Source organism: Anomaloglossus baeobatrachus, chromosome 4 (genome assembly GCF_048569485.1).
Source record: "Anomaloglossus baeobatrachus isolate aAnoBae1 chromosome 4, aAnoBae1.hap1, whole genome shotgun sequence".
NCBI classification, from domain to species: domain Eukaryota; kingdom Metazoa; phylum Chordata; class Amphibia; order Anura; family Aromobatidae; genus Anomaloglossus; species Anomaloglossus baeobatrachus.
In genome coordinates this window covers 230,429,151-230,443,519 of record NC_134356.1, presented here as the reverse complement: position 1 = coordinate 230,443,519, position 14,369 = coordinate 230,429,151, and the positions used below count along the sequence as shown (strand labels likewise).

General features: G+C 51.1%; 1 protein-coding gene across 2 annotated transcripts in view; it reads right to left on the bottom strand.

The window, feature by feature from the left end:
• HCFC2 (host cell factor C2) overlaps nt 1-14,369 on the bottom strand; it is an 83,259-nt gene that overhangs the window by 32,791 nt on the left and 36,099 nt on the right. The gene's annotated exons all lie outside the window — the stretch shown is intronic.

The window sequence follows — 14,369 nt, the reverse complement described above, 5'->3', positions numbered from 1 at the left end:
CGTCATATAAAAAGTGCAAATTCACAGATTTATTCCAACTGTACTATAATATAAATTGAGATTTTTAGCAAATAATTGATCAATTCTTTGAGCCACCCCAGCCAACGTCACGGCAAATCTCAATAGGGAGGTCCTACAGGTATGTGTGCTCCATTATGGTTCTGCTTTTAACTTTATCTAGGAGGCCGCATGGCACATGAAATACATAATATAGTGTAGGACCCCCCTATTGAGATTTGCCATGACGTTGGCAGGGGTGGCTCAAAGAATTGATCAATTATTTGCTAAAAATCTCATTTTTATTGTAGTACAGTTGGAATAAATCTGTGAATTTGCACTTTTTATATGATACATGCCAATTTCAGATCGTGCTGGCTCCTTTTTCTCTTTTCTTTAGTGTTCAGATGACTACTCATACAAATTAAGGTAGATCACAGTGCTCAGCGTTTTTAACGTTGTCTGTCCCTTTATCTTTTATAATTTAATTAAAAGTTTTATATTATTTGATTAGTCTTTAGTTTAGGGATCTAATTGCCTTATGGCAAATTGTAAATTCATTGCACTTGTAACTCACTTGAACTTCAAACCCAAACTCTGTTGTTGTTTTTTTGTAGTCTGTGTTTGAACCCGACCCTTTAACCTCAGGTTCGCTCATCTCTATTCCTGGCATTGAACAAGGATAATAATTTGGCTTATGTTTTTATTAACAAAAGTTACACCAAGATACCTCCACTCTGGTGACTCATAACAGGACTGATCATGGGAGGTGGGTATAGTCTCTAGAAAATAACGACATCCCCAACTTTCAGGATATCTTCATCCCTAGAAGTCCCAGGCGGAAGATATTGTGGTCATGTTTCTTATCACAGATTTACCTTTCTATAGAGATGAAACATGGCATGGATAGCATCATCCATCTAACAGATATTAATTTGGGGCTGATGTGCTGATCACACAATTATATAATAATATCCATATTCTTCCCCACAGAATTACAATGCTGAAAATGTATTTCATCATAAATATCAGATTGATAAAAACCCTAATGTGAGGCAAATCCCGGGATATGAAGATGAATTATGACTTCCAGTCATAATCGCTCATCACTCCCTGGCAGTGGCCCCCTCCCTTCTTGTTCTCAATGTCCAGCATCTGTGAAGGTGTTACACCTCCATGGCCATCTCCTGTGATATGGAGATGAGATGATGTGGGAACAATGGACACAGGATGACTCCCTGCCGTGACCCTGTGGTAGGAGCTGCTATCTCATTAGCAAGCTTGGAAGTATCCAGACAGAAGGACTCCAGTAAAAAATGGTTCATATCTCGCAAGCCATATTTCCGATAAATATGGCAACCATAAAAATGGTGTCTCCGCATGCGGACGATGCTGGCACACCCTTTTTATGGGAGCGGGAGCTTGGGAAATACCCCAGGCGTGATATCAGCCAATGGGGAACTAGTAGACAAGTCATGAAACCTCTCGTTCCGTAGCTAAATTCATAGCTGTCACAATGAGAGCGTTGGCGTCCGCCTACGACGCTCCCAGGCAAAGTTATGGCCATATTCCATGTTGTGGATTTTGTCCATAACTCCAGCCAGGGGTGGAGCAGTGCTCCCTCTGAGGTCACTAAGGTAGGAGGGGACCTGGATTTGCCCAGGTTGATAACCCTACTTCGGCCATTTTCCAGTGTTCTTTCGCTGGGGGTCACGTGCAGGAAACATCTGTGGGAGTTCCTAGAAACCTGGTCTACAGCGCCCCCCTGTGGCCAGACGCACAAGGTAACTGATTGAATTGCATACCTGTTTGTAAACCATGCTTTATCTGTAACTGTACTCTGACATATGTATATTCTGTAGATTCCCTATTGTATATATTGTAGTTTCTAGTGTGCTTTAGGCTGATTAAATTATATAATTAATCTTGGGCTGTTCTGTTATCTCGATCTTGAATCCCACGTCTGTGTGTTCGGCTAATAGTTACCGTGAAGCGGTTGGTGGCAGCGAGTTGTGCCAAGGATTATTGTGGGGAGGCCAGTGAGATCCGGGGAGGTTTTATATATTCCGCCCGCGGAGGTCGGGGGAATATATACCCTACTCTCACCGGGGACCCTTCAATAATCGGCATAAGTAGTATAGCGGCCTCCTTGCTTATTGTCGGGCAATTCCATAATTGGCCTGACTATAAGAGGGGCGCTAGAGAGCGCGTCACGTGCTCTGTCTGTCGGTCGGGAGGTATAAAGGAGGGGTGACCCCCACTTGTTACCCCCCGATTGTGACGTACTGGTAGCCAGCGCGGGGGATTTCTGAGTGACCCCCCCGGTGGTTCGTGACATATTGGTGGCAAGCGGTGGGATCGAGATAATAGTGTGTGTGAGTGTGAGACCCATACTCCCAGACACTAAAGACTGCCTGCAGCAGCTGTGGCTGCTGGGGTCTTCAGACCAGACCAACACTAGAGTGTCAGAGTGCAGATACTGTAAGGTGTGTGGAGGCATCAGGTGTCAGTTCTGTGTCAGTGACCAAAGTCTGCAACAATGGCTGAGAGCACCAGGAGCAAAGCCAAAGGAATGGCCGATGCTCAGGCCAGAGACGATGAGGAGGTTGTCCACGAGCCCTCCAAGATCCCGACGCCAGAGAACCGCTCTGCAGAGGACATTGCACAACCTGGCACTGCTGGACAAGATGAGGAGCAGCTCACCCAAGGGTCCTCAACGAGCCAGATGCCAGCCCTCCGCTCTGCAATGGACAGTGAAGCACCAGGCTCCGCAGCGGGCCGCAGATCACCACGTGCCATTCCACCGAGCCTGGGAGGCTCGGATAGCCTTCTTCAAATGGCTATGGCCCTTCTCCAGGCTGGAGACCGGGATACCTACGAGATACTCATGGCCGAGCGTGAGCGACAGGCAGCGCGTGACGCTGAGGCTGCGGAGCGGCAAGCAGTGCGTGAGGCTGCGGAGCGGCAAGCAGCACGTGAAGAGCGCCAGGCAGAGCGTGACTACCAGCTGCAGCTAGCTCAGCTCCGGCCCTCATCAGCCACACGTGACCTTCAAGACACCAAACTTCCAAAGGTCCGTGTTGAGGACTTCCCAGTGCTGGAGAAGGATGGAGACTTGGACTCTTTCTTGACTGCTTTTGAACGGACTTGCCTGCAGCACCATCTGGACAAGGACCAGTGGGCCAAATACCTGACCCCCCGTTTAAGGGGTAAGGCCCTGGATATCCTTGGGGACTTGCCTGCTGAGGCAGATCAGGGCTACGACACCATCAAGCGGGCCCTGATCCAACAGTACAACCTCACTCCAGAGTCCTACCGCAAGAAGTTCCGGAGCCTACAGAAGGGACCAAAGGACCCCTGGGCTGACCACCGGCGGGCACTTGCCCGAGCTGCCGACCACTGGACCCAAGGCCTGCAGCTTTCCACCGGACCGGAGATCCTGGACTTGTTCATCACGGAGCAACTCTTGTGGAACTGCCCTGAGGATCTCCGCCAGTTCATCCGAGACCAGAAGCCAAAGGGGTCCACGGCTACAGCTGCCCTTGCCGATGACTACACCAACAACCGGGCCCCTGAGGCCAGGAGAGCGGCCACCAGCAGCACCTGGAGAGGGGGTAAGATGAATTCTGCGACTGCCCCACCTGCCCCTAGACTGCAGGGGGTGTCCCCCTCAACTCCCCTCTCCAGGCCCGTGGCAGAACCAAGACGGTGCCACCAGTGCAACCTACCTGGACACTTCAAGGCCATGTGCCCTCAGCATCCCAAGGCCCCGGCTCCGTCCCCGTCCCAAGGGCCGCCCAAGGTGTATTGTGTGGTTGGGGGTGGTGGTAGGTCCCTGGACAGCATCCAACCTGTCACCGTCGGCCGGTCTGTGACCATAGGACTGCGAGACAGCGCCTCGGAGGTGACTCTGGTGCGGCCTGAGATGGTGTCCCCCCAAGACTTGATACCTGGAAAAACCCTCGCTGTCTCCGGGATTGGAGGCATTGACCCGGCGCTGCCTGTTGCTGACATTTATGTGGACTGGGGCGCAGGGCGAGGGGTGAGGGAGGTGGGGGTAACTGATCGGATCCCCGCAAACGTGCTACTTGGGACAGATTTGGGGCAGATAACCTCCCAGTTTGGGCCCCAACCAAGGGCTGAACCTTCAGCCAGTACTGACGTGCCTCCGGACAATGTTAATGTGTTATCTATGAATGATGTGAGAGAGGGGGGAGTGAACTCTGATATTTCTGCTTGCACAGACACCATAGACACACACACAGCTGCAGCTGTGACAGGGGAGGGGGTCAGAGAAAGGTGTGACAATGCCTCTACAAGTAATCAGCCTGTGAGCTGGGATCTGCTGCCCTCTGCAGGGATAAGCAGAGAGCAGGGTGCTGCAGGGAGAGGACCAGTGTGTGGGGTGGGGGCTACCACAGCAAATGTGGGGTCCCCAGAGATTTCACAGCGGGGTTCTGTTGCTGCAGGAGGGGAACAGGCAGGTGAGATTGGGGCCGGTCCAGGAGCGGAAGTGCTCCCAGGTAAGATCTCGGTGCATGGTTCCCCCACAACCGGGGTGTCAGGAAGCCAGGTCGGTCTGCCTGAACCGGCGACTTGGTCAGGAACGGAGGAGGAGCAGGCACGACCCACGGTCGCAGCGGCTGTGGCCGCTGTCACCCGCAGTGGGAGTGCTGGAAGCCAAGGGGCCTCCCGGAGGTCCGATAGCACTTCCCCTTCTGACCAAGTGGCAGCCGAGTCAGGTGGAGGCCAGGACACAGGTCCCGGGGTACTGACCGAAGATGTGACAGTCTCGTCGATTCTGGCCACATCTAGTCAGGGGTTTCAGGCAGCGTTAGAAGCTGACGACAGCCTGAAAGCTCTTAAGGAGCAGGCGGCACAGCCTCCCTCGGACTCGGACCCGGAGCGAGTGGTCTGGGACCAAGGACGGCTGTACCGGGCCACGGTCCAGCAGGGTTCACCGGAGGCGTGGCCCAGGGACCGACAGTTGGTGGTACCCTATCCGTTCCGGACGGAGTTGTTGCGGATCGCACATGAGATTCCGATGGCCGGACACCTAGGGATCGCTAAGACCAAGGCCAGGTTAAACCAGCATTTCTACTGGCCAAAAATGGGGGCCGATGTGGCTGCCTACTGCCGTTCGTGTGAAACCTGTCAGAGAGTGGGGAAGGCGGGGCCACGCCCCAAAGCCCCACTGGTATCTCTGCCAATCATCGATGAGCCTTTCAAGAGGGTGGCTGTGGATCTGGTCGGCCCGCTGGCCATCCCCAGCAGCTCCGGGAAACGCTTCATACTGACGGTAGTGGACTATGCCACCCGGTACCCGGAAGCAGTGGCCTTGTCGTCCATTCGGGCTGACAAGGTGGCCACCGCATTGCTGGAGATTTTCTCCCGAGTGGGTTTTCCCCAGGAAATGCTCACTGACCGGGGGACCCAATTCATGTCCCAGCTGATGGAGGCCCTCTGTAAGCAAGTCCAGGTGCGACATCTGGTGGCCAGCCCGTACCATCCACAGACTAATGGCCTGTGCGAGCGGTTTAATGGCACCTTAAAGCAGATGCTTAAGATGTTGGTCGACTCCCATGGGCGTGACTGGGAGCGGTATCTCCCACACCTGTTATTTGCTTACCGGGAGGTTCCACAGGCCTCAACAGGATTCTCACCGTTTGAGCTCCTGTACGGGCGACGTGTGCGGGGCCCCCTGGCTCTGGTGAAAGAGGCTTGGGAAGGGGATTTGGCCACCCCTGGAGTGTCGGTTATCGAGTATGTCATGCGCTTCCGGGACAAAATGCAGGCCTTGACGCAACTGGTACACGACAATATGGCTCAAGCCCAGGCCGATCAGAAGCGTTGGTACGACCAGAACGCTTGTGAGAGGACCTACCAAGTGGGTCAAAAGGTGTGGGTACTGGTCCCCGTACCACAGGACAAGCTTCAGGCAGCCTGGGAAGGCCCATACCTCGTGTACCAGCAGCTCAACCCTGTAACGTACCTGGTCACCCTGGACCCTGCCCGTGGAAGGCGGAAGCCCTTCCATGTGAACATGATGAAGGCACATCATGAGCGGGAGGCATGTGCGCTCCCCGTGTGCAACCTGCCCGAGGAGGGAGAAGCGGAGACCCTCTTGGATATGCTAGCCCAGGTTAGGGCAGGCGGATCCATTGAGGATGTGGAGGTTGGCCACCAGCTCTTGGAGGACCAACGGTCCCAGCTGTGGGCCACCCTACACCCCTTCCGGGGGTTGTTTACCAACCAGCCCGGAAGGACTGACTTGGCTGTCCATCACGTGGACACTGGGGATCATCCCCCGATCCGGCGTTCAGCATATCGGGTCTCCCTGGAGGTGCAGCAACACATGCGCCAGCAGATTGACGAGATGCTGAAGCTGGGGGTGATCCAGGCATCCAACAGCGCTTGGGCCTCGCCTGTAGTCCTCGTCCCTAAGAAGGACAGAACCACTCGGTTCTGCGTGGACTACAGGGGGCTCAATGCTGTCACGGTCGCCGATGCGTACCCAATGCCACGCATCGATGACCTGCTCGATCAGTTGGCCGGGGCTCAGTACCTGACCATCATGGACCTGAGCCGGGGATATTGGCAGATCCCCCTGACTCGCAAGGCCAGGGAACGCTCTGCCTTTATTACCCCATTTGGACTGTACGAGTCCACGGTGATGCCATTCGGGATGGGGAATGCCCCTGCCACCTTCCAGCGGATGGTCAACACCCTGCTCAAGGGACTTGAAGGGTACGCGGCCGCGTACCTGGATGACATTGCCGTCTTCAGTCCCACCTGGGAGGACCACCTAGAGCATCTAGCACAGGTGCTCAGGCGGATCCACCGGGCAGGTTTGACCATCAAGCCGGGAAAGTGTCAGCTGGCCATGAGCGAGGTCCAGTACCTCGGTCACCGGGTAGGTGGGAGAACACTGAAGCCCGAGCCTGAGAAAGTGGAGGCCATCGCATCCTGGCCCACCCCCAGGACCAAGAAGCAGGTGATGTCCTTCTTAGGGACCGCCGGGTACTATAGGAGGTTTGTTCCACGCTATAGTAGCCTGGCAAAGCCCTTGACGGACCTCACCAAGAAGAAGCTGCCCTCTGCAGTCGATTGGACAATGGACTGCGAGACAGCCTTCCAGGCCCTAAAGGACGCCCTGTCCAGCCCGCCCGTGCTACAGGCAGCCGACTTCACGCGGCCGTTTGTAGTACAGACCGACGCCAGTGACTTCGGCCTCGGTGCGGTGCTCAGCCAGGTGGACTCTGCGAGCCAAGAGCACCCAGTCTTGTACCTGAGCAGGAAGCTGTTACCAAGGGAAGTGGCCTATTCCACGATGGAGAAGGAGTGCCTGGCCATAGTGTGGGCCCTGCAGCGTCTGCAACCCTATCTATACGGGCGCCACTTCATCGTGGAGACGGACCACAATCCCCTCAGCTGGTTGCACACCGTCTCTGGGACGAATGGGCGATTGTTGCGATGGAGCCTTGCGCTCCAGCAATACAACTTCACCATTCGCCACAAAAGGGGCCGTGACCACGGTAACGCAGACGGGCTGTCCCGACAAGGAGAGGTCGCGGACGGGCGCACGGGGGAACACCGGAGTGTGCTGCCCCCTAGCGCCCTCAAAAGGGGGGAGGTGTGAGGCAAATCCCGGGATATGAAGATGAATTATGACTTCCAGTCATAATCGCTCATCACTCCCTGGCAGTGGCCCCCTCCCTTCTTGTTCTCAATGTCCAGCATCTGTGAAGGTGTTACACCTCCATGGCCATCTCCTGTGATATGGAGATGAGATGATGTGGGAACAATGGACACAGGATGACTCCCTGCCGTGACCCTGTGGTAGGAGCTGCTATCTCATTAGCAAGCTTGGAAGTATCCAGACAGAAGGACTCCAGTAAAAAATGGTTCATATCTCGCAAGCCATATTTCCGATAAATATGGCAACCATAAAAATGGTGTCTCCGCATGCGGACGATGCTGGCACACCCTTTTTATGGGAGCGGGAGCTTGGGAAATACCCCAGGCGTGATATCAGCCAATGGGGAACTAGTAGACAAGTCATGAAACCTCTCGTTCCGTAGCTAAATTCATAGCTGTCACAATGAGAGCGTTGGCGTCCGCCTACGACGCTCCCAGGCAAAGTTATGGCCATATTCCATGTTGTGGATTTTGTCCATAACTCCAGCCAGGGGTGGAGCAGTGCTCCCTCTGAGGTCACTAAGGTAGGAGGGGACCTGGATTTGCCCAGGTTGATAACCCTACTTCGGCCATTTTCCAGTGTTCTTTCGCTGGGGGTCACGTGCAGGAAACATCTGTGGGAGTTCCTAGAAACCTGGTCTACAGCGCCCCCCTGTGGCCAGACGCACAAGGTAACTGATTGAATTGCATACCTGTTTGTAAACCATGCTTTATCTGTAACTGTACTCTGACATATGTATATTCTGTAGATTCCCTATTGTATATATTGTAGTTTCTAGTGTGCTTTAGGCTGATTAAATTATATAATTAATCTTGGGCTGTTCTGTTATCTCGATCTTGAATCCCACGTCTGTGTGTTCGGCTAATAGTTACCGTGAAGCGGTTGGTGGCAGCGAGTTGTGCCAAGGATTATTGTGGGGAGGCCAGTGAGATCCGGGGAGGTTTTATATATTCCGCCCGCGGAGGTCGGGGGAATATATACCCTACTCTCACCGGGGACCCTTCAATAATCGGCATAAGTAGTATAGCGGCCTCCTTGCTTATTGTCGGGCAATTCCATAATTGGCCTGACTATAAGAGGGGCGCTAGAGAGCGCGTCACGTGCTCTGTCTGTCGGTCGGGAGGTATAAAGGAGGGGTGACCCCCACTTGTTACCCCCCGATTGTGACGTACTGGTAGCCAGCGCGGGGGATTTCTGAGTGACCCCCCCGGTGGTTCGTGACACCTAATATTCCTCACTGACCACCAGCCCCAAAAAGTCTACCATCCTGCGTTGATCAGAGGAAGCAGTTTCCTTTGAAAATATACTTATCTGCCTCTGAATATACAGACCCCAGACCTTTTGCATTTTCCAGCAGATAACCAGTTGAATTAGACTGGTTTCACATCAGCGTTTTTATTAACTGCGGCACGAATGGATTTTTTGCCGCAAAGCCAGATCCTTTACAAATGCGTCGTCATTTCAATGCATGTGCAATGAAATCGCGGCAAGATTCGTTTACTTGCAATTGCGTGCGGCATACACTGGATCCGGTGAGATGCGGTATTTTATCTTTTTTCAAAAACGCTACTTGTATATTATTATTGTAGGTCACCGCATTCTGATAGGCAGGATCCTGTTGTCTGTACAGAACATGTCCAGAAAGTAGTTCCTCCCCCGTGCTTTCTGATATAGTGGAGTTGAAGAAAGAAGACTAGGATCGTGGAGGGGTGAGATGGAGTAATAAAGATGGAGTCCCTAAGTGTGTTTGTGTATTTCTAATAAAGTTTCGGTGTATTTATTTCTAATAAAATATTTTTTCTCTGTGTGAGGTCTTTTTTTAACCCTTTATTGGAGATTCTTAAAGGCCGGGTCAAACTTGGCCTAACATTAAAAATCTCAGGCTTTATATCAGCTGGTAAAACAAAGCTGATATTAACTCCTTATTACCCAACGTGCCACCCGGCACCAGGACCGCTGGAGGAGTTGGATTCAGCACCAGAAGATGGCGCTTCTATGAAAGCACCATTTTCTGGGGCGGCTGCGGACTTCAATTCGCAGGGTCCAGAAAGCTTGGGCCACTCTGCGCTGCAGATTCCAATCCCCAGCTGCCTAGTTGTATCTGGCTGGACACAAATTGGGCAAAGCCCACATCATTTTTTTTTTTAATTCATTTCATAAAATAATAAAAAAAAAGGGCTTCTCTACATTTTTGGTTCCCAGCCGGGTACAAATAGGCAGCTGGAGGTGAGGGCAGACTATACCTGCCTGCTGTACCTGGCTAGCATAAAAAATCAAGTCAGCTGAACTCAGATGAACTCCACAGCCTGCACACGCTGCGATGGATGCAGCAGGACACAGAACAAGTAATCAGTCAACACTGGAGTCAGCTAATTTGAACTCAACCTAACTCCTGACCACACAGCCTGCACACAGTCACACGTGATCGGCAGCAGGCAGTGACTGCTGTTAAGGTGCATCAATCGCAGCGTGTGCAGTTCAGCTAACTCCCGATCAGCTGACTCCAGTGCTGGCCGATTAAATTCCGTGTCCCGCTGCATCCATCGCAAGTAGAAGTAGAAAGATCCGATAAAATAACAATTGCGGTTGCATGCGTTGCACATTCAATCCACAGGATCCGGTCATGTGCGATTTGCGTTTTTTTGCCTATAGGCAAAAAAATGATGATGTGAAACCAGCCTTACCTGTCCACAACAAGGGGTCCTAGCTGAACAGAGGCCAGATGTAGTGTTAGATTTATCTTTCTCCCTCAGTTATAATTAATCCCATAAATTCAAGGTGGGGGTGGATATATCCCCTTTAGAGAGGCAGAGATGTCTTTTATGGATTTTACAATTTCTCTCTATGACAAACGACTTTAGTACTTCAGAGAGTTATGTGTGAGCCACGATACCATTACTACAAGTACACGTGTTTGTTGAATGAGCAAATGTGAAATGGTTATTTATTACATTTCTTGTAATATACACTACAAAACCTATAAAGAACAATGAGTGAACAAGCCTGATGATAAAAACATATTTTTATTGGATAATAATTAAAAACACAAAACATATAGAAGACAAAAGATGAGGTCACAATCAAATACCCTCAGGTGATCAGAGTTTTTAATCTATAGATGGCACAGGTGCACAGTAAGTATGTGTCAGAGAAAGTAATAAGTCAAAAGGAAGAATGGGCCCATATTAGAATTTAGAAAACATCCACAGAGATACTAAGTAGATACAACACATATAGATACCATATAATACTGTCCCAATGGGAAAGAAAAATTCAAAGGCAAAAGCCCGTTGTATCCACTAGATGGCAGTAAATACTCATAGCATAATAATAAGGCCTGAGATAGAATGGTAAAGGACCTTGATATAGAATATAAAATACTGGGCAATAAGTGGAGGAAAAAGAAAATATGGGTCAGGCTGGAAAGAAATAAACCCCAAGAAAAGGGGAAGAAAAATACCAAAAGGCAAAGGAAATGTAATGAGAATCAAATATTGGCAAGAAGTAATAAAATGCCCCAAAAGGAACTAATATTGTAAAGCCCTTATTCCCAAAACCGCAATGCAATAATAATGCAAGGATAATAGCAGAAAATGTTCAGACAGAAATCAAAGGCAAATGCCCATAATATCCACAGGATAATAATCCTACAGGATATAGCCAAAGACCATAGGAACCAGCCATAGCAATAATAGAGACACAAAATAACGACACAAAGGTACCAAGCGGATAGCAACCTGAGGGTAACAGGATACCCCAACACGTGTTTCGCAAAAGCTTCTTCCAAGGGGGGGGAAGCTTCCGCTATCCGCTTGGTACCTTTGTGTCGTTATTTTGTGTCTCTATTATTGCTATGGCTGGTTCCTATGGCCTTTGGCTATAACCTAAACGTTTCCCCTTCTGCAACTCGTGGGCTGCATTCTAGCAAGGTTCCTATAGTTTTTGTGCCCCCTTTTAGACCAAATTAAATACTTTATAAAGTGGTACCTTTTGGTATGCAAATCTTGTAAATTATCCATGGGGGCGGGCTCTCTGGTGTCCGTTACTGTCCCTCCTACCGATTTACGCCGTCCCTCAACGCTCCATTTCATACCTCAGGACGCCGCCCAGTGCGACTGTACCAGGACTGTGTGCACAGTGTGACCGCTGGTGACGTGTTGCGCAGGCACGAGATTATGGGCAGCGCTGTGATTGTCATCAGCAAGTGCCCGGCCATAATCTCGTAGCCGCCCTTTCCCCTCTGCCTCCAGCGTTCTGCTCAAGCGCTGGCCAGATGACCCGACGTCACCTCTCGTAACCGGTGGTGTCCTGCTGCACTCCTCCCATCTATTTCCTGCTCCAGGTCAAGATGGGAAAGAGGTGACGTCGGGTCATCTGGCCAGCGCTTGAGCAGAACGCTGGAGGCAGAGGGGAAAGCGCGGGCACGAGATTATGGGTGGGCACTTGCTGATGACAATCAGAGCGCCGCCCATAATCTCAAGCCTGCGCAACACGTCACCAGCGGTCACACTGTGAACACAGTGCACAGTCCCGGTACAGTCGCACGGCGCATGCGCGGGACCACGGGCGCACTGGGCGGCACCCTGAGGTATAAAATGGAGCGTTGGGGGATGGCGTAAATCGGCAGGAGGGACAGTAATGGACACCAGACAGCCCGCCCCCATGGATAATTTAGAAGATTTGCATACCAAAAGGTACAACTTTATAAAGTATTTAATTTGGTCTAAAAGGGGGCACAAAAACTATAGGAACCTTGCTAGAATACAGCCCAGGAGCTGCAGAGGGGAAACTTTTAGGTTTAGAGCAAAATTTCTGCTGACAGGTTCCCTTTAAACATTCTATACATTGTTAATGTAGTAAATAACTATTCTAGCTGCAAACGTCTGGTTTTTAATGCAATATCTACATAGGTGTATAGAGGCCCATTTCCAACAACCACCACTCCAGTGTTCTGATGGTGCATTGTGTTTGCTAACTGTGTTAGAAGGCTAATGGATATTTAGAAATCCCTTGAAAACCCTTGAGCAAGTATGTTAACACAGCTGAAAACAGTTTTGCTGATTAGAGGAGCTATAAAACTGACCTTCCTTTGAGCTAGTTGAGAATCTGGAGCAATACATTTGTTGGTTTCATTAAACTTTCAAAATGGCCAGAAAAAGAGAACTTTCATGTGAAACTCGACAGTCTATTCTTGTTCTTAGAAATGAAGGATATTCCAGGCGAGAAATTGCCAAGAAACAACGGTGTGCACTACTCCCTTCAGAGGAGAGCACAAACAGGCTGTAACCAGAGTAGAAAGAGAAGTGGGAGGCCCCGCTGCACAACTGAGCAACAAGGCAAGTACATTAGAGTCTTTAGGTTGAGATATCGACGCCTCACAGGAGCTTAACATGCAGCTTCTTTAAATAGTACCCGCAAAATACCAGTGTCAACGTCTACAGTAAAGAGGCGACTCCGGGATGCTGGCCTTCAGGGCAGAGTGGCAAAGAAAAAGCCATATCTGAAACTGGCTAATAAAAGGTTAAGATTAAAGGGAAGGTATCGCGGTTTTTTATTTTTGTATTAAAAATAGTGATTATGAAATCAAGTATTTCTAATACAAAATGAAAATCGCAGCTTATTTAGTTTTTATGTAATTCTTATTTTACTGGAGGCACTGGGGGCTGCCATGCTGGAATTGCCGTGTGTGTAACGACAGTAACTCCTTCCTTTATGGCAGCCCCTGTGCATAGACTCTGATAGTCGGGCTCCGACCCCTTGCAATACATTACAGTGGGCGTCTGCTGTGACGTGGACGCGCCCCCTGGGCTGTCCAGAACACAAGAGGGAAGGAGTTCAGCGCCATTATTGTGGAGCTCACAGCGTGTGCTGTTTGCTCCACTTTACCCCTGTCACCCGCCGAAATGTGTAAGTACGGGCCACCTCCCCTCCCCTCCCCTTGTTACAGTCTCTGATGACACCCCATCCCTCCGTTCTCCCCAGCCCCTGCTCTGCCCCAGCTACTGACGCCGCCCCTCCCCCCTGCCGTTACCGTCTCCAATGACACCTCCGTTCTCCCAAGTCCCCTCTCTGCCCGCCGCCGCAGCTCACCCGGCTCTGCCCGCCGCCGCTCACCCGGCTCTGGCCGCCGCAGCTCACCCGGCTCTGGCCGCCGCAGCTCACCCGGCTCTGCCCACCGCAGCTCACCCAGCTCTGCCCGCCACCGCAGCTCACCCGGCTCTGCCCACCGCAGCTCACCCAGCTCTGCCCGCCACCGCAGCACACCCGGCTCTGGCCGCCGCAGCTCACCCGGCTCTGGACGCCGCCGCCGCAGCTCACCCGGCTCTGGCCGCCGCCGCCGCAGCTCACCCAGCTCTGCCCGCAGCAGCCGGGGGATTTTAACACTATGACCGCTAGGACATAATTTTACAGCCTGCGGTCGTTAAGGGGTTAATAGCAATAGCCAGTAACCTTCATAACAAGAAATGAAAAATAAAATCCCACCAGTCTTGAGCACAGAAAGAATTTTTAATAGCATGTAAATTGCAAAGCTGCTTCGTTTTGCAACTATGCAATTTTAGCCATTTAAAGAAAATGTATCATCAGGTCAAAAGTGGGCAGATTTTGCCCTTATTGTTTTCTCACTCTTATCTAAGTATTCTTTTTTTTTTTTTGTCTCTGGAACTGTATGGAG